This window comes from Hyla sarda, chromosome 2 (genome assembly GCF_029499605.1).
Source record: "Hyla sarda isolate aHylSar1 chromosome 2, aHylSar1.hap1, whole genome shotgun sequence".
Classification (NCBI taxonomy): Eukaryota; Metazoa; Chordata; class Amphibia; order Anura; family Hylidae; genus Hyla; species Hyla sarda.
In genome coordinates, this window is record NC_079190.1 from 279,983,172 (window position 1) to 280,010,270 (window position 27,099).

The window sequence follows — 27,099 nt, forward strand, 5'->3', positions numbered from 1 at the left end:
CACGGCGATACCAAATATGTTAATTTTTTTTACGCTTTTTTGGGGTAAAATGGGAAAAACTAACTTTTTACTTTTTTATTGGGGGAGGGGATTTTTCTCTTTTTTTTTACTTTTTTTTGTTTTTTGTTTTTACACTTTTTATGTCCCCATAGGGAACTATTCATAGCAATCAGTTGATTGCTAATACTGTTCAGTGCTCTGTACAGGACATAGCACTGCTCAGTATTATCGGTCATCTTCTGCTCTGGTCTGCTCAATCTCAGACCTGAGCAGAAGACCCGGGGAGACGGCCGGAGCCAGGTGAGGGGACCTCCGGCCACCATGCTGGATGATCGGATCTCCGCAGCAGTGCTGCGGGCGATCCGATCATCCATTCAAAGTACCGCACTGCTGCAGATGCCGTGATCTGTATTGATCACTGCATCTGAGGGTTAATGGCGGACTTCCTCGCGATCACGGATGTCCACCATTACCGGTGGGTCCCTGGCTGATAGCAGCCGGGACCTGCTGGGCATGACGCAAGCACCGCTCCGGTGCTCGCGATCATGGCGGCGGCTAAATGTACATCATGGTGCGCTAAGTACCACGTCACCATGACGTACATTAACGTCCATTGTCGTTAAGGGGTTAAAGTCTCCTGCAATGTTTGCTGAGCTTATGGAACAGTTGTTAGTTAGTATGTCCCAGTCACAGGCCGGGCATTCCCTGGGCAGTGTGTGGACGGATCCTCTCGCTGGACCTGGGCCTAGTACTCCTATGCAGTCTCTTGGTGCATGTTCTCCTGTTGAGTGGCCTGGACCTAGTATATTGCTACAGGTGGGTGCTGGGTTTTTGGGTTCTGCTGCTATGGATGTTTTAGCTAATGATGTTGCTCCTTTAAGTGTCGGGCGCTCTGATCTTAGTGATCCTCAATTGGGTGGGATCCCTGGTTTGTCTGAGTGGTGTTATAAAGAGGCCCTGGCTTGTGAAGCTTCACCCCTTGGTTGATGCAGAGAAAATTTGGCATAATGATTTTGTAGATCTGTTATCTCTGTTACCTTCTGCTCGTGACACTGTTAAAAAAAATGGATGATAAGGATGAGGACCATAAGTGTGCGGCTACTCGATCTTTTTTGAATTAGTTACAGGGTTTTTGTATTTTTGCTTCCATTTTAGGTGAGCGGTAGACTGAGGTGTTCTCAGCTGTTCCAGCACTTGGATTCAATTCTTGAAGCTTACCGCAATTTTGGTGGTTTGGGCTGGTTTAATTACAATGAGATGTTCGTCAGAAATTAGCGGTGCACCCTTCTCGTGAGTTTGGCTGTAAGGATTTGAGCCTTTGGCTCAGCCTCATGCTCTCGCAGCATAGCCCCATTCCGAGGCAGCCTGCTGCCGGACAGGGTAGCATTAGGACTCTGTTTTGCCTTCAATAAGAATCAGTGTAAGTGGGCCTTTAACTGCCGCTACCGTCATGAGTGTGCTTTCTGTGGAGGGCTGCACTCCATGACTAAATGTTTTAAGCAAGGAGCTGCTTGCTGAAAGCTTCAACGCCAGTGGCTTTGATGTTCCTTCTTTTGCTGGTCCAGGATACAAATGGATTGACAACTCTAAATCTGTTTCTTCAAATTTGTCAATTGTGGCGAACACGCTTAAAGGGGTATTCCAGGCCAAAACTTTTTTTTATATATCAACTGGCACCGGAAAGTTAAACAGATTTGTAAATTACTTCTATTAAAAAATCTTAATCCTTCCAATAGTTATTAGCTTCTGAAGTTGAGTTGTTGTTTTCTGTCTAACTGCGCTCTGATGACTCACGTCCCGGGAGCTGCGCAGTTATTATGGGGATCTTCTCCCATCATGCACAGCTCCCGGGACGTGACATCACCATTGAGCAGTTAGACAGAAAACTTCAGAAGCTAATAACTATTGGAAGGATTTTTTAATAGAAGTAATTTACAAATCTGTTTAACTTTCCGGAGCCAGTTGATATAGAAAAAAAAGTTTTTGCCTGGAATACCCCTTTAAGTCTGAATCATCTCTGGGTAGGATTGCTGGTCCTTTTTTGGTTCCGCCTTTTGAGCATTTTCGTTTGTCCCCCCCCCCGCCCCTGGGGCTTGTTCCTAAGAGGGAACCAAATTATTTTCGTTTGATTCATAATTTGTCTTCTCCTTGGGATTTTTCTTTGAATGACCTAACAGATCGGAATAATTCTTCTGTTCATTCTGCTTCCTTTGATCCTGCAGTGTTTGTTGAGAAAGTTTGGTCATTGTGCCATTATGGCTAGAGCGGACATAAAATCTGCTTTCAGATTATTTCCTATTCATTCCAGAGGATTTAACTCCTTGGGTTTTCAGTTTCACAGTTTCTTTTTCTTTGATAAAGGTCTTCCTATGGGTTTCACTCTGTTCTGTTCTTATTTTGAGGCTTTTTCTACCTTTTTTAATTCGGTGTTGGAGCAGCTGTTACCAGGTGTTGGGATTGTACATTATTTGGATGATTTTTTATTTATTGCTCCTCCTGATTCTCCGTTTTGTCTTTTGGCTTTGGAGAGGTTTATGTCTGTTTTTGAATTTTTGGGATTCCTTTGGAAGTGGAAAAAAATGTCTATCCGTGTTGTTCTCTATTGTTGATCGGCATAGGCCATATTCGAATTTGCGATATTTTGCGAATATATGGACGAATATTCATCATATATTCGTGAATTTCGAATATTCGTTATATTCGAGTTGATTTTTAAACATTGCGAATTTTCGGCAATTGCGAAAATAATTGCGAAAATAACTGATTGCGAAAATGACGTTGCTCGTGCGCATGCGAGCTATTACATCATGCGATAACAGAGATCGTTTCCTGGATGCTTGCCAGTGAGATCGCGATCGCGAATAAGCTAAGCGAAGCGTAAATGGTGGTAAGTAATTTCAGCGAAAGTGAGGAGAGAGTTCTGATTTGTGTAAGTATTTTCACCACTGTTAGTTAATTATATTTAACTGCATTTTAGACTAGATTAAAAGTTATGAATCATAACTTTTAATCTAGTCATGATATAAGATCACGCAGTGTTTCCCAAATGTGCTTTGAAAAAAGCAGTTGGGTCTAAGGTAGTACTATGAAGCACAAAGCTCAAAGGACGCTGGAAAAATGACAGAAGCACTCCACTCTCAAAACCAAAATCTGCAAGCAAATACTGCTGGGAGTGATCTTATATACTGGTCGTGCCAGCAAGTTTCCATTGGTTGCTAGGGAGGTTGCTAACCTCTGAAAACTGTGGTCGCAGAACTATCATTGGCTCAGAGGCATAAGAAGGGTGTGAAAAATATTTGCGAATATTCGCAATACGAATATTCGCATGCACAAACTAATCGCCTTAGATTCTCCACCCATGGTATCTAATCATACCAGCAATGCAATTATCCGTGCAATTTGGGTTCCTGTTTTTTGTAATAGGCGCATTTTAGTTGTCTCTGATAATAAGGGAGTTTTTTTCGCAATAAATATCTTGTCTTTCAAATCTGCCCGGTTGTTTCATTATTGCGTCATCTTGTTTTGTACTGTATGTCTCAGAATATTTGGCTTAAGGCTAAATGTGTCCCTGGTGCTACAAATTTGATAGCGGACTCTTTCTCTTGTTTGCAGTGGTCCACTTTCCGGGAGTTGGTTCCATCTGCGGAGGGGGACCCTGTCCCTGTCACCTTCTGGAGATAGTATGTTGTTGATTTCCACCAATATCATAATTCCACATGGGTGGATTATTCCGCTGCATCTAGGGATTGGTCAAAGTTGCCATTGTTTTGCCACAGTTGCCATTCTACGCCTCTCCAGTCTTATGTTTCCTTGACCCTTAGGTTTGTTTCATTACTTTTATCTATTGTATGCTTCTTTTATTTTAAAATCTTTGTCCGGGATCTCCTTTTTCCTTAGGTTGAATAGTCTCCAGGTTGTTTCTGGATTTTTTCGAGTGAAGCAGGTTTTGAAGGGCTACAGGAAGGGGTCTTGTCGTCCTGGTTTTTTTTATATTCTGTCTCGTTTGATTGATATTGTTCCCTCTGTCCGTTTCTCGGTTTTCGAAACATTGTTTTTTTAAGGTTTCCTTTTGACTTCCTTTCTTTGCTGCTCTTGGGTTATCTGAGTTGGTTTCTGTTAATAGATTTCCTTCTGGGCTTTTCCTTTACGATGTTTCCTCGTCTTCTCTTGGTTTGCATATTCTTGTTTGGAGGTCTTAGCCTGATCAGTTTTCTAGGGATTGTTCTGTTTTCATTCATCCTTTACCCGGATCTCCTCTTTGTCCTGCCTTTACTGTTTCTTCTTTTCTTTCTGTTCGTCCAGTTGGTGGTCCTGCTCTCCTCGTTCACTCTGACAGCCTTTGTTTGTCCCTGTCACGATGCCGGCTGGCAGGTAGTGGATCCTCTGTGCCAGAGAGGGATTGGCGTGGACCGTGCTAGTGGATCGGTTCTAAGTCACTACTGGTTTTCACCAGAGCCCGCCGCAAAGCGGGATGGTCTTGCTGCGGCGGTAGTGACCAGGTCGTATCCACTAGCAACGGCTCAACCTCTCTGGCTGCTGAAGATAGGCGCGGTACAAGGGAGTAGACAGAAGCAAGGTCGGACGTAGCAGAAGGTCGGGGCAGGCAGCAAGGATCGTAGTCAGGGGCAACGGCAGGAGGTCTGGAACACAGGCTAGGAACATACAAGGAAACGCTTTCACTGGCACGATGGCAACAAGATCCGGCAAGGAAGTGCAGGGGAAGTGAGGTGATATAGGGAAGTGCACAGGTGATAACACTAATTGGAACCACTGCGCCAATCAGCGGCGCAGTGGCCCTTTAAATCGCAAAGACCCGGCGCGCGCGCGCCCTAGGGAGCGGGGCCGCGCGCGCCGGGACAGGACTGACGGAGAGCGAGTCAGGTACGGGAGCCGGGGTGCGCATCGCGAGCGGGCGCTACCCGCATCGCGAATCGCATCCCGGCTGGAGGCGGTATCGCAGCGCCCCGGGTCAGTGGATCTGACCGGAGCGCTGCAGTGAGGAGAGTGTAGCGAGCGCTCCGGGGAGGAGCGGTGACCCGGAGCGCTTGGCGTAACAGTACCCCCCCCCTTGGGTCTCCCCCTCTTCTTAGAGCCTGAGAACCTGAGGAGCAGACTTTTGTCTAGGATGTTGTCCTCAGGTTCCCAGGATCTCTCTTCTGGACCACAACCCTCCCAATCCACTAAAAAAAAGGTTTTCCCTCTGACCTTTTTAGATGCCAGAATCTCTTTGACGGAGAAGATGTCCGAGGAGCCGGAAACAGGAGTGGGAGGAACAGATTTGGGAGAGAAACGGTTAATGATAAGTGGTTTAAGAAGAGAAACGTGAAAGGCATTAGGAATACGAAGAGAAGGAGGAAGAAGAAGTTTGTAAGAGACAGGATTAATCTGGCACAAAATTTTGAAAGGACCAAGATAGCGTGGTCCCAACTTATAGCTAGGGACACGGAAGCGGACATATTTAGCGGAGAGCCATACCTTGTCTCCAGGGGAAAAAATGGGAGGAGCTCTTCTTTTCTTATCCGCAAACTTCTTCATGCGTGATGAAGCCTGTAAGAGAGAATTTTGGGTCTCTCTCCATATGATGGAAAGATCACGAGAAATTTCATCCACAGCGGGCAGACCAGAGGGCAAGGGGGTAGGGAGGGGGGGAAGAGGGTGACGGCCGTACACCACGAAAAATGGGGATTTGGAGGAAGATTCAGAGACTCTGAAGTTATACGAGAATTCGGCCCATGGTAGAAGATCTGCCCAGTCATCCTGGCGGGAGGAAACAAAATGTCGTAAATAATCACCCAAGACCTGGTTAATTCTTTCTACTTGTCCATTGGATTGAGGATGATATGCAGAAGAAAAATTTAATTTAATCTTGAGTTGTTTACAGAGAGCCCTCCAGAATTTAGACACGAATTGGACGCCTCTATCCGAGACGATCTGCGTGGGCAACCCGTGAAGACGAAAAATGTGTACAAAAAATTGTTTAGCCAACTGAGGCGCTGAAGGAAGACCAGGAAGAGGGATGAAATGTGCCATTTTGGAGAATCGATCAACGACCACCCAAATAACAGTGTTGCCATGGGATGGGGGTAAGTCAGTAATAAAATCCATACCAATCAGAGACCAAGGCTGTTCGGGGACAGGCAGAGGATGAAGAAAACCAGCGGGCTTCTGGCGAGGAGTCTTATCCCGGGCACAGATAGTGCAGGCTCGCACAAAGTCCACAACATCCGTCTCCAGAGTCGGCCACCAATAGTAGCGAGAGATGAGTTGCACAGATTTCTTGATGCCCGCATGACCTGCGAGATGGGAAGAGTGGCCCCATTTGAGGATTCCGAGGCGTTGGCGTGGAGAAACAAAGGTCTTTCCTGGAGGAGTTTGCCTGATGGAGGCTGGAGAAGTGGAAATCAGGCAGTCAGGAGGAATGATGTGTTGCGGAGAGAGTTCAACTTCAGAAGCATCCGAGGAACGAGAGAGAGCATCGGCCCTAATGTTCTTATCGGCAGGCCGAAAGTGAATTTCAAAATTAAATCGGGCAAAGAACAGAGACCACCTGGCCTGGCGAGGATTCAGCCGTTGGGCAGACTGGAGGTAGGAGAGGTTCTTGTGATCGGTGTAAATAATAACTGGAAATCTTGATCCCTCCAGCAGATGCCTCCATTCCTCAAGTGCTAATTTAATGGCTAGAAGCTCTCGATCCCCGATGGAGTAGTTTCTCTCCGCCGGAGAGAAGGTCCTAGAAAAAAAACCACAAGTAACAGCATGCCCGGAAGAATTTTTTTGTAGAAGGACAGCTCCAGCTCCCACAGAGGAGGCATCAACCTCCAATAGGAAGGGTTTAGATGGGTCAGGTCTGGAGAGCACGGGAGCCGAAGAAAAGGCAGACTTGAGCCGTTTAAAGGCGTCTTCCGCTTGAGGAGGCCAAGACTTGGGATCGGCATTTTTTTTGGTTAAAGCCACGATAGGAGCCACAACGGTAGAAAAATGTGGAATAAATTGTCTGTAATAATTGGCGAACCCCAAAAAACGTTGGATAGCACGGAGTCCGGAGGGGCGTGGCCAATCTAAGACGGCAGAGAGTTTGTCTGGATCCATTTGTAGTCCCTGGCCAGAGACCAAGTATCCTAGGAAAGGAAGAGATTGGCATTCAAACAGACATTTCTCTATTTTGGCATAGAGTTGATTGTCACGAAGTCTCTGAAGAACCATACGGACATGCTGGCGGTGTTCTTCTAGATTGGCAGAAAAAATCAGGATATCGTCCAGATATACAACAACACAGGAGTATAAAAGATCACGAAAAATTTCATTAACAAAGTCTTGGAAGACGGCAGGGGCGTTGCACAGGCCAAAGGGCATGACCAGATACTCAAAGTGTCCATCTCTGGTGTTAAATGCCGTTTTCCATTCATCCCCCTCTCTGATGCGGATGAGATTATAAGCACCTCTTAAATCCAGTTTGGTAAAGATGTGGGCACCTTGGAGGCGATCAAAGAGTTCAGAGATGAGAGGTAGGGGGTAGCGGTTCTTAACCGTGATTTTATTAAGACCGCGGTAGTCAATGCAAGGGCGTAGAGAGCCATCTTTTTTGGACACAAAGAAAAATCCGGCTCCGGCAGGAGAGGAGGATTTACGGATAAAGCCCTTTTTTAAATTTTCCTGGACGTATTCAGACATGGCAAGAGTCTCTGGGGCGGACAGAGGATAAATTCTGCCCCGGGGTGGAGTAGTGCCCGGGAGGAGGTCGATAGGACAATCATAAGGCCTCTGAGGAGGTAGAGTCTCAGCTTGTTTTTTGCAAAAAACATCCGCAAAGTCCATATAGGCCTTAGGGAGACCGGTTACGGGAGGAACCACAGAGTCACGGCAAGGGTTACTGGGAACCGGTTTTAGGCAGTCCTTGGAACAAGAGGGCCCCCAACTCTTGATCTCCCCAGTGGACCAATCCAGGGTTGGGGAGTGAAGTTGAAGCCAGGGAAGTCCAAGGAGAATTTCAGAAGTGCAATTGGGAAGGACCAAAAGTTCAATCCTCTCGTGATGAGGTCCGATGTGCATTAGAAGGGGCTCCGTGCGGAAACGTATGGTACAGTCCAATCTTTCATTGTTTACACAATTGATGTAGAGGGGTCTGGCGAGACTGGTCACCGGGATGTTGAACCTGTTGACGAGAGAGGCCAAAATAAAATTTCCTGCAGATCCGGAGTCCAAGAAGGCCACAGCAGAGAAGGAGAAGGCAGATGCAGACATCCGCACAGGCACAGTAAGACGTGGAGAAGCAGAGTAGACATCAAGGACTGTCTCACCTTTGTGCGGAGTCAGCGTACGTCTTTCCAGGCGGGGAGGACGGATAGGACAATCCTTCAGGAAGTGTTCGGTACTAGCACAGTACAGGCAGAGATTCTCCATGCGGCGTCGTGTCCTCTCTTGAGGTGTCAGGCGAGACCGGTCGACCTGCATAGCCTCCACGGCGGGAGGCACAGGAACAGATTGCAGGGGACCAGAGGAGAGAGGAGCCGGGGAGAAGAAACGCCTCGTGCGAACAGAGTCCATATCCTGGCGGAGCTCCTGACGCCTTTCGGAAAAACGCATGTCAATGCGAGTGGCTAGGTGAATGAGTTCATGTAGATTAGCAGGGATTTCTCGTGCGGCCAGAACATCTTTAATGTTGCTGGATAGGCCTTTTTTAAAGGTCGCGCAGAGGGCCTCATTATTCCAGGATAATTCTGAAGCAAGAGTACGGAATTGTACGGCATACTCGCCAACGGAAGAATTACCCTGGACCAGGTTCAACAGGGCAGTCTCAGCAGAAGAGGCTCGGGCAGGTTCCTCAAAGACACTTCGAATTTCCGAGAAGAAGGAGTGTACAGAGGCAGTGACGGGGTCATTGCGGTCCCAGAGCGGTGTGGCCCAAGACAGGGCTTTTCCAGACAGAAGGCTGACTACGAAAGCCACCTTAGACCTTTCAGTGGGAAACTGGTCCGACATCATCTCCAGGTGCAGGGAACATTGGGAAAGAAAGCCACGGCAAAACTTAGAGTCCCCATCAAATTTATCCGGCAAGGATAGTCGTAGACCAGAAGTGGCCACTCGCTGCGGAGGAGATGCAGGAGCTGGCGGAGGAGATGATTGCTGAAGCTGTGGTAGTAACTGCTGAAGCATAACGGTCAGTTGAGACAGCTGTTGGCCTTGTTGCGCTATCTGTTGCGACTGCTGGGCGACCACCGTGGTGAGGTCAGCGACAACTGGCAGAGGAACTTCAGCGGGATCCATGGCCGGATCTACTGTCACGATGCCGGCTGGCAGGTAGTGGATCCTCTGTGCCAGAGAGGGATTGGCGTGGACCGTGCTAGTGGATCGGTTCTAAGTCACTACTGGTTTTCACCAGAGCCCGCCGCAAAGCGGGATGGTCTTGCTGCGGCGGTAGTGACCAGGTCGTATCCACTAGCAACGGCTCAACCTCTCTGGCTGCTGAAGATAGGCGCGGTACAAGGGAGTAGACAGAAGCAAGGTCGGACGTAGCAGAAGGTCGGGGCAGGCAGCAAGGATCGTAGTCAGGGGCAACGGCAGGAGGTCTGGAACACAGGCTAGGAACATACAAGGAAACGCTTTCACTGGCACGATGGCAACAAGATCCGGCAAGGAAGTGCAGGGGAAGTGAGGTGATATAGGGAAGTGCACAGGTGATAACACTAATTGGAACCACTGCGCCAATCAGCGGCGCAGTGGCCCTTTAAATCGCAAAGACCCGGCGCGCGCGCGCCCTAGGGAGCGGGGCCGCGCGCGCCGGGACAGGACTGACGGAGAGCGAGTCAGGTACGGGAGCCGGGGTGCGCATCGCGAGCGGGCGCTACCCGCATCGGGAATCGCATCCCGGCTGGAGGCGGTATCGCAGCGCCCCGGGTCAGTGGATCTGACCGGAGCGCTGCAGTGAGGAGAGTGTAGCGAGCGCTCCGGGGAGGAGCGGGGACCCGGAGCGCTTGGCGTAACAGTCCCGTTTTCAGTTCTCTTCTGTTTTCAATAAATGTTTGGTTCTTTGTGGTCTTTCTCAATATTCCTTTTCTTCTCACTTATTCCACATTGGGTTTGAGTGAGAGTGTTATTACACGCATTGGCAGGTGGGATTCTTCTCGTTTTCGTTCTTACATTTGCCCTAATTTGTTAGTTTCTTAATTTTTCTGTTTCTTGCAAGCTTGTTTGGATTCTCGGACACTCGCTTATCTTCTGGGCTTGGAAGCGAGCTGCTGTTCGTCCTTATTAGTCTAATTTGTCTTTCAATACTCAGTCTGTGTTTGTTTTTTAGTTTGGCATTAGGGGTATTTGGTGGCGGTTTAATTTTAAGCCTGTTTTCAGTCTTGCCTTGGTTCTTTCCCCCTTCCTGATGTCCTTATCCTTCATGTGGGGGGGGGGGGGACAACATCGGCAAAATGCATACTCTTGATTTCATTCATGAGATGAAGCAGGACTTTGCTAGTCGAGGTGTCTCTTACCCAATACGGTGCTTGTTTTTTCTGAAATAATTCCCCGTCTGTGTTTGGCTTCCTCTGAGACTATTCACCTTGAGAAAATCCGGAGATGGGTAAATAGACACTTGGAAAAAAAATTGTTGGTTCTGAGTGGTCTATCTTTTCGGCATAGAGACTTGGAAGGCTTCGTTGAAGGTCTTTATTTTTATGACCGTACTTATTTATCTCCTATTGGTCGTGATATTTTTAATTTAGACTTTGAGTCCATGATTGAGGCCGGGTTTCGGCTTTTGGGGGGCCTTTCACTTAGGGGGCTCGACCGTGTGGGGTGGTTTAGTTGCCCTGCCAAAATTGCTGGGTGAACTCTGGTTATGATCGGCTCCTTATTTTTATTGTTCTGGGTGAACTACTGTTATGTTATTTATGTTAGCGATCTTTTCACCCCCAAAAAAACCTGTGGCCTTATTTACCCAATTTTCAGTCTTGGGCTCCATTTATTTATTTCTATGTATTGTTTGTCGTGGTGGGGGCTCTCTACCCCGCCGCCCTGTATAGGGAGCCAGGGGCACAAAAGAACAGGACCCCCCCTCTTTTCTGCTGTCCTTTACCTGACAGGTTGCAGCTGTGGTCCATTCACCCCCCGGTCCAGATTGGCTCTGTTGCTTTGCGCAGGGTTTTCGGTAGTTTAACCCCTTCAGGACGGAGCCCATTTTGGCCTTAAGGACCGGAGCATTTTTTGCACATCTGACCACTGTCACTTTAACCCCTTAAGGACCCAGCCATTTTACACCTCAGGACCCGGCCTTTTTTTGCACATCTGACCACTGTCACTTTAAACATTAATAACTCTGGAATGCTTTTAGTTATCATTCTGATTCCGAGATTGTTTTTTCGTGACATATTCTACTTTAACATAGTGGTAAAATTTTGTGGTAACTTGCATCCTTTCTTGGTGAAAAATCCCCAAATTTTATGAAAATTTTGAAAATTTTGCATTTTTCTAACTTTGAAGCTCTCTGCTTGTAAGGGAAATGGATATTCCAAATAATTTTTTTTTTTATTCACATATAAAATATGTCTACTTTATATTTGCATCATAAAATTTACGTGTTTTTACTTTTGGAAGACATCAGAGGGCTTCAAAGTTCAGCAGCAATTTTCCAATTTTTCACAAAATTTCCAAACTCACAATTTTTCATGGACCAGTTCAGGTTTGAAGTGGATTTGAAGGGTCTTCATTTTAGAAATACCCCACAAATGACCCCATTATAAAAACTGCACCCCCCAAAGTATATAAAATGACATTCAGTCTGCGTTTTAACCCTTTAGGTGTTTCACAGGAATAACAGCAAAGTGAAGAAGAAAATTCACAATCTCCATTTTTTACACTCGCATGTTCTTGTAGACCCAATTTTTGAATTTTTACAAGGGGAAAAAGGAGAAAATGTATACTTATATTTGTAGCCCAATTTCTCTCGAGTAAGCACATACCTCATATGTCTATGTAAAGTGTTCGGCGGGCACAGTAGAGGGCTCAGAAGCGAAGGAGCGACAAGGGGATTTTGGAGAGTACGTTTTTTTGAAATGGTTTTTGGAGGGCATGTTGCATTTAGGAAGCCCCTATGGTGCCAGAACAGCAAAAATCCCCCACATGGCATACCATTTTGGAAACTAGACCCCTTGAGGTACGTAACAAGGAATAAAGTGAGCCTTAATACCCCACAGGTGTTTCACGACTTTTGCATATGTAAAAAAATAAAAATAAAATTTCGCTAAAATGTGTGTTTCCCCCCAAATTTCACATTTTTGCAAGGGTTAATAGCAGAAAATACCCCCCAAACATTGTAACCCCATCTCTTCTGAGTATGAAGGTACCCCATAAGTTGACCTGAGGTGTACTATGGGTGAAATACAATGCTCAGAAGAGAAGGAGTCATATTTGGCTTTTTGAGAGCAAATTTTGCTCGGGGGCATGTCGCATTTAGGAAGCCCCTATGGTGCCAGGACAGCAAAAAAAAAAACACATGGCATACCATTTTGGAAACTAGACCCCTCGGGGAACGTAACAAGAAACAAAGTGAGCCTTAATACCCCACAGGGGTTTCACGACTTTTGCATACGTAAAAAAAAAATAAAAAAAAATCACTAAAAGGTGTGTTTCCCCCCCAAATTTCACATTTTTGCAAGGGTTAATAGCAGAAAATACCCCCCAAAATTTGTAACCACATCTCTTCTGAGTATGGAGGTACCCCAAAAGTTGACCTGAAGTGCACTACGGGCGAACTACAATGCTCAGAAGAGAAGGAGTCATATTTGGCTTTTTGAGAGCAAATTTTGCTCGGGGGGCATGTCGCATTTAGGAAGCCCATATGGTGCCAGGACAGCAAAATAACCCCCACATGGCATACCATTTTGGAAACTAGACCCCTTGAGGAATGTAAGAAGGCGTAAAGTGAGCATTTACCCCCCACTGGTGTCTGTCATATCTTTGGAACAGTGGGCTGTACAACATTTTTAATTTGCACAGCCCACTCTTCCAAAGATCTGTCAGACACCAGTGGGGTGTAAATTCTCACTGCACCCCTCATTACATTCCATGAGGGGTGTAGTTTCCGAAATGGGGTCACATGTGTTTTTTTTTTTTTTTTTGCGTTTGTCAAAACCGCTGTAACAATCAGCCACCCCTGTGCAAATCACCTCAAATGTACATGGCGCACTCTCCCTTCTGGGCCTTGTTGTGCGCCCCCAGAGCAGTTTGCGCCCACATATGGGGTATCTCCGTACTCGGGAGAAATTGCGTTACAAATTTTGGGGGGCTTTTTTCCCCTTTACCTCTTGTCAAAATGAAAAGTATAGGGCAACACCAGCATATTAGTGTAAAAAGTTTATTTTTTTTACACTAACATGCTGGTGTAGACCCCAACTTCACCTTTTCATAAGGGGTGAAAGGAGAAAAAGACCCCCAAGATTTGTTAGTCAATTTCTCCCGAGTACGGCGATACCCCATATGTGACCCTAAACTGTTGCCTTGAAATACGACAGGGCTCCGAAGTGAGAGCGCCCTGCGCATTTGAGGCCTGAATTAGGGATTTGCATAGGGGTGGACATAGGGGTATTCTACGCCAGTGATTCCCAAACAGGGTGCCTCCAGCTGTTGCAAAACTCCCAGCATGCCTGGACAGTCAACGGCTGTCTGGCAATACTGGGAGTTGTTGTTTTGCAACAGCTGGAGGCTCCATTTTGGAAAGAGTGGCGTACCAGGCGTTTTTCATTTTTATTGGGGAGGGAGGGGGGCTGTATAGGGGTATGTGTATATGTAGTGTTTTTTACATTTTATTTTATTTTGTGGTAGTGTAGTGTAGTGTTTTTAGGGTACAGTCGCACGGGCGGGGGGTTACAGCGAGTTTGAGCTGCCGCGCAAAATTTGCTGCATTGCAAACTTGCAGCCCGATACTCACTGTAAGCCGCCTGCCCATGTGAGTGTACCCTGTACATTCACAGGGGGGACCTTCAGCTGTTGCAAAACTACTACTCCCAGCATGCCTGAGAATGTTTGGGAGTTGTGGTTTTGCAACAGCTGGAGGCACACGGGTTGGGAAACACTGAGTTAGGAAACAATGTTTCCCAACCAGTGTGCCTCCAGCTGTTGCAAAACCACAACTCCCAAATATTCTCAGGCATGCTGGGAGTAGTAGTTCGGCAACATCTTTAGAGCCAGATGTTGCCGAACTACAACTCCCAGCATGCTTGGAGTTGTAGTTTTGCAACATCTGGAGGACTAGTTTGCAGACCACTAATACAGTGGTTCCCAATCTGTGCCATTCCAGATGTTGCAAAACTACAACCCCCAGTATGCCAAAACTGTCCAGGCATGCTGGGAGTTGTAGTTCTGCAACATCTGAAGGGCCAGATGTTACAGCACTACAACTCCCAGCATGCCTGGACAGTAAGGGCATGCTGAGGATGTGTAGTTTTGCAACATCTGGAAGGGCACAGTGGTCCAAAAACTGTGGACCTCCAGATGTTGCAAAACTGCAACTCCCAGCATGCCCAGACGCCAAGGGCTGTCTGGGCATGCTGGGAGTTGTAGTTTACAGGGTCCTATTACAGCAATGCATGTCGCTTTACGGCGACGTGCATTGCTGTAAAGGGCCCGACCGCGGCTGAAGAGGAACTCACCTGTCGCCGCCGCCGCCATCTTCATCGTCTGGATCCGGGTCTTCAGGGACGAGGTAAGTACCGGAGCCGGTCCCCAGCACTCCCCCGTCCCCCGCCGCGTCCTCCGGTCTTCCTCCCGTCCTCTCCGGACTTTCAGGGGCCGGGCAGGACGGGAGGAAGTAACCGCCCCCCCCTCCTGCGATTGGTCGGTTAACTAACCGACAGATCGCAGGGTATAGGAGGAGGTGGCAGGCTTGCCACCTCGCTCCTATACGTTAGCATGGTCCTGGCTGTCTGTGACAGCCGGGATCATGCGAAATTACCGGGCGGTCGGGTCCCAGAGACCCGATCAGCCCGGTATCGCCGCAGATCGCAAGGGCGATTTCCCTTGCGATTTGCGGCAACGCCGACATGGGTGGCCTACATGGCCCCCCTCTGCGTTTGCCCTGGATGCCTGCTGAAGGATTTCAGCAGGCATCCAGTTCCGATCTCTGCCCGGCGAGCGGCAGAGACCGGAAAACGCCAGGACGTACGGGGACGTCCTGGGTCCTTAAGGCCCAGGGTGCGGGGACGTCCCCGTACGTCCTGGGTCCTTAAGAGGTTAAACATTAATAACTCTGGAATGCTTTTAGTTATCATTCTGATTCCGAGATTGTTTTTTCGTGACATATTCTACTTTAACTTAGTGGTAAATTTTTGTCGATACTTGCATCCTTTCTTGGTGAAAAATCCGTAAATTTGATGAAAAATGTTAAAATTTAGCATTTTTCTAACTTTGAAGCATTCTGCTTGTAAGGAAAATGGATATTACGAATACATTTTTTTTTGGTTCACATATACAATATGTCTACTTTATGTTTGCACCATAAAATTGACGTGTTTTTACTTTTGGAAGACACCAAAGGGCTTCAAAGTTCAGCATCAATTTTCCGATTTTTCACAAAATTTTCAAACTCGGTATTTTTCAGGAACCAGTTAAGGTTTGAAGTGGATTTGAAGGGTCTTCATATTAGAAATAACCCATTATAAAAACTACACCCCCCAAAGTATTCAGAATGACATTCAGTCAGCGTTTTAACCCTTTAGGTGTTTCACACGAATTTCACATGTTCTTGTAGACCCAATTTTTGAATTTTTACAAGGGGTAAAAGGACAAAATTTTTACTTGTATTTGTAGCCTAATTTCTCTCGAGTAAGCACATACTTCATATGTCTATGTAAAGTGTTCGGCGGGCGCAGTAGAGGGCTCAGAATGGAAGGAGCGACAAGGGGATTTTGGAGAGTAAGTTTTTCTGAAATGGTTTTTGGGGGGCATGTTGCATTTAGGAAGCCCTTATGGTGCCAGAACAGCAAAAAAAAAAACACATGGCATACCATTTTGGAAACTAGACCCCTCGGGGAATGTAACATGGGATAAAGTGAGCCTTTATACCCCACAGGTGTTTCACGACTTTTGCAAATGTAAAAAAATAATAATAATTTGTAGCTAAAATGCTTGTTTTCCAAAAAATTTTACATTTTTAAAAAGGGTAATAGCAGAAAATACCCCTAAAAATTTGAAGCTCAATTTCTCCCGATTCAGAAAACACCCCATATGGGGGTGAAAAGTGCTCTGCTGGCGCACTACAGGTCTCGGAAGAGAAGGAGTCACATTTGGCTTTTTGAAAGCAAATTTTGCTCTGGGGGCATGCCGCATTTAGGGAGCCCCTATGGTGCCAGGACAGCAAAAAAAAAACCACATGGCATACCATTTTGGAAACTAGACCCCTCGGGGAACGTAACAAGGGGTTAAGTGAACCTTTATACCCCACAGGTGTTTCACGACTTTTGCATATGTAAAAAAATATATATTTTTTTTTTACCTAAAATGCTTGTTTTCCCAAAAATGTAACATTTTTTAAAAGGGTAAAAGCAGAAAATACCCCCCAAAATTTGTAACACAATTTCTCCCGAGTACGGCGATACCCCATATGTGACCCTAAACTGTTGCCTTGAAATACGACAGGGCTCCAAAGTGAGAGCGCCATGCGCATTTGAGGCCTAAATTAGGGACTTGCATAGGGGTGGACATAGGGGAATTCTACGCCAGTGATTCCCAAACAGGGTGCCTCCAGCTGTTGCAAAACTCCCAGCATGCCTGGACAGTCAACGGCTGTCTGGCAGTACTGGGAGTTGTTGTTTTGCAACAGCTGGAGGCTCCGTTTTGGAAACAGTGGCGTACCAGATGCTTTCATTTTTATTGGGGAGGGGAGGGGGGCTGTGTAGGGGTATGTGTATATGTAGTGTTTTTTACTTTTTATTTTATTTTTTGTTAGTGTAGTGTTTTTAGGGTACAGTTGCACGGGTAGGGGTTCACAGTAGTTTCTCGCTGGCAGTTTGAGCTGCGGCAGAAAATTTGCCGCAGTTCAAACTTGCAGCCAGATACTTACTGTAATCCTCCGCCCATGTGAGTGTACCCTGTACATTCACATTGGGGGGGGGGGGGGGGGACATCCAGCTGTTGCAAAACTACAACTCCCAGCATGCGCTGACAGACTGTACATGCTGAGAGTTTTAGTTTTGCAACAGCTGTAGGCACACTGGTTATGTATCACTGAGTTTGTGACCTAACTCAGTGTTTCACAACCAGTGTGCCTCCAGCTGTTGCAAAACTACAACTCCCAGCATGTATGGTGCATGGTGTACATTGACTGCTGAGAGTTGTAGTTTGCAACAGCTGGAGGCACACCGGTCGTGAAACACTGAGTTAGGTAAAAAAAAAAAACTCTAAGTTTCACAACCAGTGTGCCTTCAGCTGTTGCAAAACTACAACTCTCAGCAGTCACCGACAGCCAACGGGCATGCTGGGAGTTGTAGTTATGCAACCAGCAGATGCACCACTACAACTCCCAGCATGCACTTTAGCTGTTTGTGCAAGCTGGGAGTTGTAGTTATACAACAGCTGAAGGTACACTTTTCCATAGAAAAAATGTGTGCCAGCTGTTGCAAAACCATAAGTCCCAGCATGCCCATAAGGGAATGCTGGGAGTTGTGGTGGTCTGCCTCCTGCTGTTGCATAACTACAGCTCCCGGCATGCCCTTTTTGCATGCTGGGAGCTGTTGCTAAGCAACAGCAGGAGGCTGTCACTCACCTCCAACGATCCACGCCGGAAAGTCAGTCCCTCGTCGTCGCCGCCGCTCCTGGGGCCCCGATCCCAACATTGACGCCAGGGATCGGGGTCCCCAGCACCCGGGGTGCACGTCCCGCACCCGCTCACGTCCTCCGGAAGAGGGGCGGAGCGGGTGCGGGAGTGACACCCGCAGCAGGGGCCCTGATTGGTCATCTGGTAATCCGGCCGACGAATCAGGGCGATCGTGAGGTGGCACCAGTGCCACCTCAGCCCTGCAGGCTCTGGCTGTTCGGGGCCGTCAGAGACGGCCCTGAACAGCCAGTAATTCCGGGTCACCGGGTCACTGGAGACCCGATTGACCCGGAATCGCCGCAGATCGCTGGACTGAATTGTCCAGCGATCTGCAGCGATCGCCGACATGGGGGGGCATAACTGGGCGATATGCCGGGATGCCTGCTGAACGATTTCAGCAGGCATCCAGCTCCGGTCCCCAACCGGCTAGCGGTGGGGACCGGAATTCCCACGGGCATATGGATACGCCCTCGGTCCTTAAGGACTCGGAATGCAGGGCGTATCCATACGCCCTATGTCCTGAAGAGGTTAAGGCAGCTGTGTCCAGTGTGCTCTTTGAACCTTGTGTCAAGCTGATCAGCATCCTTCCCCTTTTTTGTCTTGTCACGGTTTTTTATTTGGAGGGTTTAGTTACCTTGTCAAAATTGCTGGGTGAACTCTGGTTATGATTGGCTGCTTATTTTTATTGTTCTGGGTGAACTACTGTTATGTTATTTATGTTACCGATCTTTTCACCCCACAATAAAGCTGTGGCCTTATTTACTCAATTTTCAGTCTTGGGCTCCATCTATTTATTTCTCTGTCTTGTTTGTCTTGGTGGGGGCTCTGTTCCCGTAAGGAAGTTCGGGAGCTCAGCAACGCTCCGTCCTCTATATATCACCAATCATACTGAATACTGACAGCCCTGTACTAGGCAGCAGCCTTGATAATATACACCGATCTAACACTAAACTGTTTTATTTCTCCTCCTGCTCAATGCTTTTACCTTCACCTCCCCCGTTGATCACAGTAAAGCTGCACCGACAGTGACTTTGTTCAGTCTCTACACCCTGTTCCAAATTTTTATATTTTTCTCATTTACCTAAATAATTGTTGCAAATAACAGTCAGCATAATTCTCATGTTATCAACTATTTAGAGTACAAAATAAATTTTATTGAACAAACCTCCTAATGATAACAGTATTTTTTTTAACCCCTAAACCCCTTAAAGCACATTTTCACCTTAAGGATTCAGCAAATTTTTGTTTTTGCACTTTTGTTTTCTCCTCCTCTCCTTCTAAAAATTATAACCTGCTAAATTTTGCACCTACAGACCCATATGATGGCTTGTGTCACCAACTGTACTTTGTAATGACTTTACTTACCGTATTTATCGGCGTATAACACGCACTTTTTAGGCTAAAATTTTTAGCCTAAAGTCTATGTGCGTGTTATACGCCGATACCGCCCCAGGAAAGGCAGGGGGAGAGAGGCCGTCGCTGCCCGCTTCTCTCCCCCTGCCTTCCCTGGGGTCTAGAGCCCTGCTGCTGGCCCTTCTCTCCCACTGGCTATCGGCACCGCTGCCCGTTCTGTCCCCCTGACTATCGGTACCGGCGCCGATAGCCAGGGGGAGAGAAGGGGCAGCAGCACCCATTGTCGGCGCCGCTGCTTCGTTGCCTCCCCCCATCCCCGGTGGCATAATTACCTGGGTCCGTGCTGCTGCAGGCCTCCGGCGTGCGTCCCCTTTCGTTGTTGCTATGCGCTGCACGGCACGGCGCATGACGTCAGTGCGCCGCGCCGTGCATAGCAACGACGTAGGGGAAGCACGAAGGAGGCCTGCAGCAGCGCGGACCCGACCCAGGTAATTATGCCACCGGGGATGGGGGAGGCAACGGGGCAGCGGCGCAGGAAATGGTTGCCGCTGCCCCTTCTCTCCCCCTGGCTGTCGGCGCCGCTTCTCTCCCCCTGGCTATCGGCGCCGGCAATGGGGCGCCGGTACCGATAGGCAAGGGGGACAGAACGGGCAGCGGCGCCGATAGCCAGGGGGAGAGAAGGGTCGGCAGCACGGCTCTAGACCCCAGGAAAGGCAGGGGGAGAGAAGCGGGCAGCGACGGCCTCTCTCCCCCTGCCTTTCCTGGGGGTGTATCGGGGTATACACGCGCACACACGCACCCTCATTTTACCATGGATATTTGGGTAAAAAACTTTTTTTTACCCAAATATCCTTGGTAAAATGAGGGTGCGTGTTATAGGCCGGTGCGTGGTATACCCCGATAAATACGGTATTTTATAACAATCTGTGGCAAAACAAAAAAAATTATTTGAGGGGTGAAATGAAAAAAAAAAACGCCATGTTGTAAATTTTTTGGGTTTCCGATTATACCCAGTTCCCCTTTCGGTAAATATGACACCATATCTTTATTCTTAGTACCTCCTGGGTCCCGGTTGCTATCAACAACTGGGACCCAAAGCTAATACCGGACATCTCCGATCAGGCTGATGTCCGGTATTAACCCATTAGACGCCACAATCAAAGTTATGCTATGGCATAGCATTGTTCAGTGTTAAAGGATTGCATGTAATAATCCCCTACTGGGGCAAAAAAAAAAAAACAAGTGTAAAAAAAAAAAAGGGAATAAATGTGATTTAACCCCGAACTGGTATCGCTGTTTGCATAAATGTTTGAACTATAAAAATATAATGTTAATTAAACCGTACGGTCAATGGCATACACGTAAAAAAAAATTCCAAAGTCCAAAATTGCGTATTTTTGGTCCCTTTGTTTACCCCAAAAAATTTTCTTTTAAAAGTATCAAAAGCGATCAAAAAGTCTCATCAAAACAATTATGGTACCAATAAAAACTTCAGATAGTGGCGCAAAAAAAGTTATAGGGTTCAGAAGATGACAATTTTAAACATACTAATTTTGGTGCATGTAGGTATAATTTTTTTAACGTAGTAAAATAAAAACTATATAGATTGGGTATTATTGTAACCATATGTACCTACAGAATAAATATATGGTGTCATTTTTACCGAAAAAAGCACTGCATAGAATCGGAAGCCCCCAAAAGTTACAAAATAGCGTTTTTTTACCAATTTTGCCCCACAAATATTTTTTTTTTCTGGTTTCACCATAAATTTTTGGGTGAAATGATTGATATCATTACAAAGTACAATTGGTGGGCCAAAAAATATGGCCTCATATGGATCTGTAGATGAAAAAAAATTGAAAGCATTCTGATTTTTAGAATGTGAGGGGAAAAATACGAAAGTGCAAAAATGAAAAAAACCTGTAGTCCTTATGGGGTTCAAAAATAGGAAAAGGGGGGATTCAAACTTTTATTAGGGGAGGGGCTTATTCACATGTATTTTTATTTGTCCCTATAAGGGGCTATAACATGCAATCTTTTTATTGCATACTCTGATCAATGCTATGCCATTTGCTATGCTATGCATAGCATTGATCAGTGTTATCGGCACTCTGCTTCTCCAGCCTGCTAAGCAGGCTTGGAGCAGCAGACGACCGATCGGATGCCGAGGAGGCAGGTGAGGACCCTCCCGTCGCCCAGTAAGATGATCGGGATATCGCGATTTTGTCGCAATAGTCCCGATCAGCTCCGCTGAGCTGCCGGAATAGTTTCACTTTCATTTTAGACATCGCGATCAACTTTAATTGTGTCTAAAGGTTAATGCCGGACATCAGCCCGATCTGCAGTGCCCGGTATTAACCCTGGGTCCTGGCTGCTGATAGCAGCCGAGACCCACGGGGTTTGAATCGTTCTCCGCTCGTAAGAATGCTATAAACCCCGGTAACGGGGACAGGGATGTAACGGTATACCCAAGTGGTTAAACATAAACTTATAATGCACTGTTCCAGATTTTTACGCACAGTAAGTTTCAAAACACTTTATAGGTTGTAAAGAACTGTAAATTGTCATTTGTTGTGTTTGCAGCATATTTACTGAAAACAAAAGCTATTTCAAATCAAACTTTTAACAACATTTTATCTTTTTAAACATTTTAACAGGTCACGTTACATTTTAACATAGGACCCCTTATTTGATAGCAGCTTTATGTCTTTCCTCCATTGAACTTGTAAGTTTTGGGACAGTTTCTGCTTACATTTGTTTGCAAGATGTCAGAATAGCCTCCCAGAGCTGCTGTTTGGATTTAAACTGCCTCCCGGCAGGGCCGGTCTAAGAGCAAAAATAGGCCCGGGCATTTTAGAATAAGCAGCCCATTTTTTTGGGTGGCGTTCCAACTGCTGAGACCCCCAACTGATCTCATTAGGTGGCTTTTAGGTGGCTTTCCAGCTGTTGTAAAGCTTTAACTCCCATCATGTCTGGAGAACCTCAGGAATTATGGGAGTTGTAGTTTTGCTACAACTGGAGAGCCACAGATTGGGGAACAGTTTAATCCATCATCCCTGCAGAACTTAAAATTGAATACAGCTCTGATGGGACAGTCAGGAGAATACACAATATCAGTCACTACATCTGATGGGACAGTCAGGAGAATAGGATATATCAGTGACCTGAGTGACGTCTTCTCTGTTGGTCCAGATGCCAGGACTTCATCCAGCTACACCTTCTCTGCAGAGTATGGACGTCAGGACATCGTTGGCTCCTCACTTTGCCAGCAGATCCTTATCCTCTACATGAAAAAAATAATTAATATAACACTGCCAAACACTGTGCCCCCTGAAAAGAACCCTGACACACATTGTACCCATTATAATAATACTGCCACACACTGTTTCTTCTCAGATCAGCTTAATCCCACCCCTGCACTGTCTTCCTCTATCCCCCTCCTTCAGACCCCTTTGTCCTCCTCCTCCAGACCCCTCTGTCCTCCTCCTCCAGACCCCTTTGTCCTCCTCCATTATACTGCTCCAGACCCCTATGTCCTCCTTCTCCAGACCCATCTTTACTCCTCCATCTTCCTTCTGACCCCTCTGTCGTCCTCCTCCTCCTCAATACCATTTTTATCTCTTCTCCTTCAGACCCCTCTGTCCTCCTCCATCCTCCTTCAGACCTCTCTCTACTCCTCCATCAACCTCCTCCTGATAACTCTGTCTCTTCCTCCAGGCCCCTGTGTCCTCCTCCGTCCTTCTCCAGCAGACCCCTCTTTCCTCCTCCATCCTCCTTCTTCAGAGCCCTCTGTCCTCCTCTAGACCCATCTGTCCTTCTCCATCCTCCAGGCCTCTCTTTTCTCTTCTCCTCCAGACCACTTTGTCCTTCTCCATCCTCCTTCCTCAGACCCCTTTGTCCTCTTCCACACTCCTCCTTTAGACTCATCTGTCCTCCTACATCAACCTCCTCCAGACCCCTCTATCCTCCTCCTCCAGACCCCTCTGTCCTCCTCCTCCATCCTTCTCCACCCTCCTGCTCCAGACCCCTCTATCCTCCTCCTCCATCCTCCTCCACCCTCCTGCTCCAGACCCCTCTTTACTCCTCCATCCTCCTCCTCCACCTGACCATTCTGTTCTCCTCATCCAGGACTCTCTGTCCTCCTCAGTCCTTCTCCTCCAGACCCCTCTGTCCTCCTCCTACATCCTCTTCTGCCCTCCTGCTCCAGACCTCTCTGTCTACCTCTATCCTCCTCCTCCAGACCCTCTGTCCTCCTCCATCCTCTTCTTTCCTCCTCCACCCTCCTCCAGGCCCCTCTGTCCTCTTCCTCCAGACTCCCCTTTCCTCCTCAACCCTCCTCCTCCAGACTCTTTTTTCCTCCTCCTCCAGACCCCTCTGTCCACCTTTATTCTCCTTCTCCAGACCCCCCTTTTTACTCCTCCTGACATCTCTGTACTCCATCCTTCTCCTGACCTATCTTTCCTCCTGCGTCCTCCTCGATACCTCTGTTTTCTCTTCTTCTCCAGACCAATCTGTCCTCCTCAATCCCCTTCCGCGGGCCCCTCTGTTCTCCTTCATCCTTCTCCACCAGACCCCACTTTACTCTGCCACCCTCCTTTGTCCTCCAGACTTCTCTGTCCTGCTCCTGACCTCTCTGTCCTCCTCTTCCAGACCCCCTTTTCCCTACTTCTCCAGACTCCTCTGTCCTCCTCCTCCAGACTCCTCTGTCCTTCTCCAGACCTCCTTTTCCCTACTCCTCCAGACCCCTCTGTCCTCCTCTAGACCCCCTTTTCCCTACTCCTCCAGACTCCTCTGCCTTTCTCCGTTCACCTCCTCCAGAGCTCTCTGTCCACTGCAGACCCCTGAGGTCATGTTCAAATGGTGTTAATTGTGCTGAATTTCCGCATGTAAAATGCGTAAAATGCATTCACACATCGCACATAAATACATACATAACACATACATACATCTGTCTAGCTTACACACATCATACATACATGCACATCATACATACACATATCATGCATATTCATACATTTCATACATAAACGCATCATACATACGCACACATCTTACGCACATCATACATATACACACACACACATCATACATACACATTCTACACACATATCATACATATATACGTACATCATACATATACACACACATCATACATACACCAGCCGCCGCCCCCACATCTTACATTACATACATACTCACACAATGTACACACATCATACATTCCATACACATCATACATTACATACATAGACACTGTACACACATAATACATTACATACACATCATACATTACATACATACTCACACACTGTACACACATCATACATTACATACATACACACTGTATACACATCATACATTACATACACATAATACATTACATACATACTCACACACTGTACACACATCATACATTCCATACACATCATAGATTACATACATACTCACTGTACACACATCATACATTACATACTCACACACTGTACACACATCATACATATCATACATTACATACATACACACTGTACACACATCATACATTCCATACACATCATACATTACATACATACACACTGTACACACATCATACATTCCATACACATCATACATTACATACACACTGTACACACATCATACATTACATACACATCATACATTACATACATACACACTGTACACACATCATACATTACATACATACACACTGTACACACATCATACATTACATACACATCATACATTACATACATACACACTGTACACACATCATACATTACATACACATCATACATTACATACAAACTCACACACTGTACACACATCATACATTACATACACATCATACATTACATACAAACTCACACACTGTACACACATCATACATTACATACACATCATACATTACATACATACTCACACACTGTACACACATCATACATTACATACACATCATACATTCCATACACATCATACATTCCATACATACACACTGTACACACATCATACATTACATACATACTCACACACTGTACACACATCATACATTCCATACATATCATACATTACATACATACTCACACACATCATACATTCCATACACATCATACATTACATACATACTCACACACTGTACACACATCATACATTACATACATACTCACACACTGTAAACACATCATACATTACATACACATCATACATTACATACATACACACTGTACACACATCATACATTACATACACATCATACATTACATACATATCATACATTACATTCATACACACTGTACACACATCATACATTACATACATACTCACACACTGTACACACATCATACATTCCATACATACTCACACACTGTACACACATCATACATTCCATACATACTCACACACTGTACACACATCATACATACACAAACGCAATAATACATACACACATAATACATATACTCACACATAAATTATACACACATCATACACACACCTCACATAACACATACATGCAAACATCATACATACACATGATACATAACCTCCTTCCCCCCCAGTCTTCAGCCTCCTCACCTGCATACGCCGTGAGTTCAGGGTAATCAGGTCACCGGAATCCAGGGTCTGAGGCAGCGCTAAGCCGCACAGAACTTCTAGTGCCCTGGGTAGGCCAAAGCAAAGGCCCGTGCTACAGCAGCGCAGCACGGGGGTGCGGGAGGTGCCTGGGGCGGGGGGTTCCTTCATTTTATGCATTTTAGTTCAAAGGGGGCCCTACATGGAAGTTCTGTCTAACTGCTCAATGATGTTATCAAGTCCCGGGAGCTGTGCATGGTGGGAGAAAATCCCCATAGGAGCTGAACAGCTCCCGGGACGTGAGTCATCAGAAAGCAGTTAGACAGAAAACAGCAACTCAAACAGATTTGTAAATTACTTCTATTAAAAAATCTTAATCCTTCCAATAGTTATTAGCTTCTGAAGTTAACTTTCCGGAGCCAGTTGATATATTAAAAAAAGTTTTGGCCTGGAATACCCCTTTAATAGGTTATATAGTCCTTATAAAAGGGATTTGCTATGGTCTGAAGTTTGTAACTTGGGTGGGGATGCACTATGTGCTCAGGAGACCCATATATTAAAAAAAACATGCACATAGAATCAAACATGCTGAATTTCCACATATATTTCAAGCACATACTTCTAAAACTAGAGGAGTTCTTTCAGCAATAAAAAATACAGTTGCTTTCCACTTAAATAATTCATATTCAGACCCTCAGGGCAGATATCTAATTGTTGTAGGCCAATTAAATAATGTTATGTATACACTGGTGGTTGTTTACACTCCTAACAAAGGTCAGGTACATTTTTTAAGTCCTGAGAGCAGTTGAAAAAAGACGCCAAGGCCGTCTCCTAATTTGCAGAGATTTCAACACTGTTATTGATCTAAACTGGTTCTATTACTGGAACCCACTCCGTCTCTCATGACTTTGCTCAAATAATCTGTGAAGCTGACTTAGTTGATGTGTGGAGAGCTCAACACACAACAGAGAAAGACTATGGGGGAGATCAAAACCTGTCCAGAGGAAAAGTTTCTGAGTTGCCCATAGCAACCAACCAGATTGCTTGTTTCATTCTTGAAAAGGCTTCTGTAAAATGAAAGAAGCGATCTGATTGGTTGCTATGGGTAAATCAGCAACTTTTCCTCTTAACTGGTTTTGATAAATCTCCCCCTATAGGTTTTTCTCTGCAGCACATAATAGTTATTTACATCTTGATTTTTCCCTTGCTGACAGAGAAGTGCTATTTGATGTTGTTCTGACATCTATAGAGAAAATCAAGTGGTCGGATCATGCGCCCATAACACTCTCTGTCAAGGAAAATGCTGCTCCACAAGCCTACTTATGGCACTTAAATCAATTTCTTTTACATCATCCAATCCATGCCAAAGTGCTAGAGGATGATCT

General features: G+C 46.1%; 1 long non-coding RNA gene across 1 annotated transcript in view; it reads right to left on the reverse strand.

Annotated features, from left to right (window-relative positions):
* The window catches only part of LOC130356141 (uncharacterized), a 30,722-nt gene extending 4,055 nt beyond the window's left edge, over positions 1-26,667 (reverse strand). The window contains exons 1-3 of the long non-coding RNA XR_008888793.1: positions 25,718-26,667; positions 22,315-22,433; positions 18,783-18,878 (exon numbers count right to left, since the gene is read on the reverse strand). This is a non-coding gene — a long non-coding RNA (uncharacterized LOC130356141). The remainder of the gene's footprint in view (positions 1-18,782; positions 18,879-22,314; positions 22,434-25,717) is intronic.
* Positions 26,668-27,099: the final 432 nt, after the last annotated feature.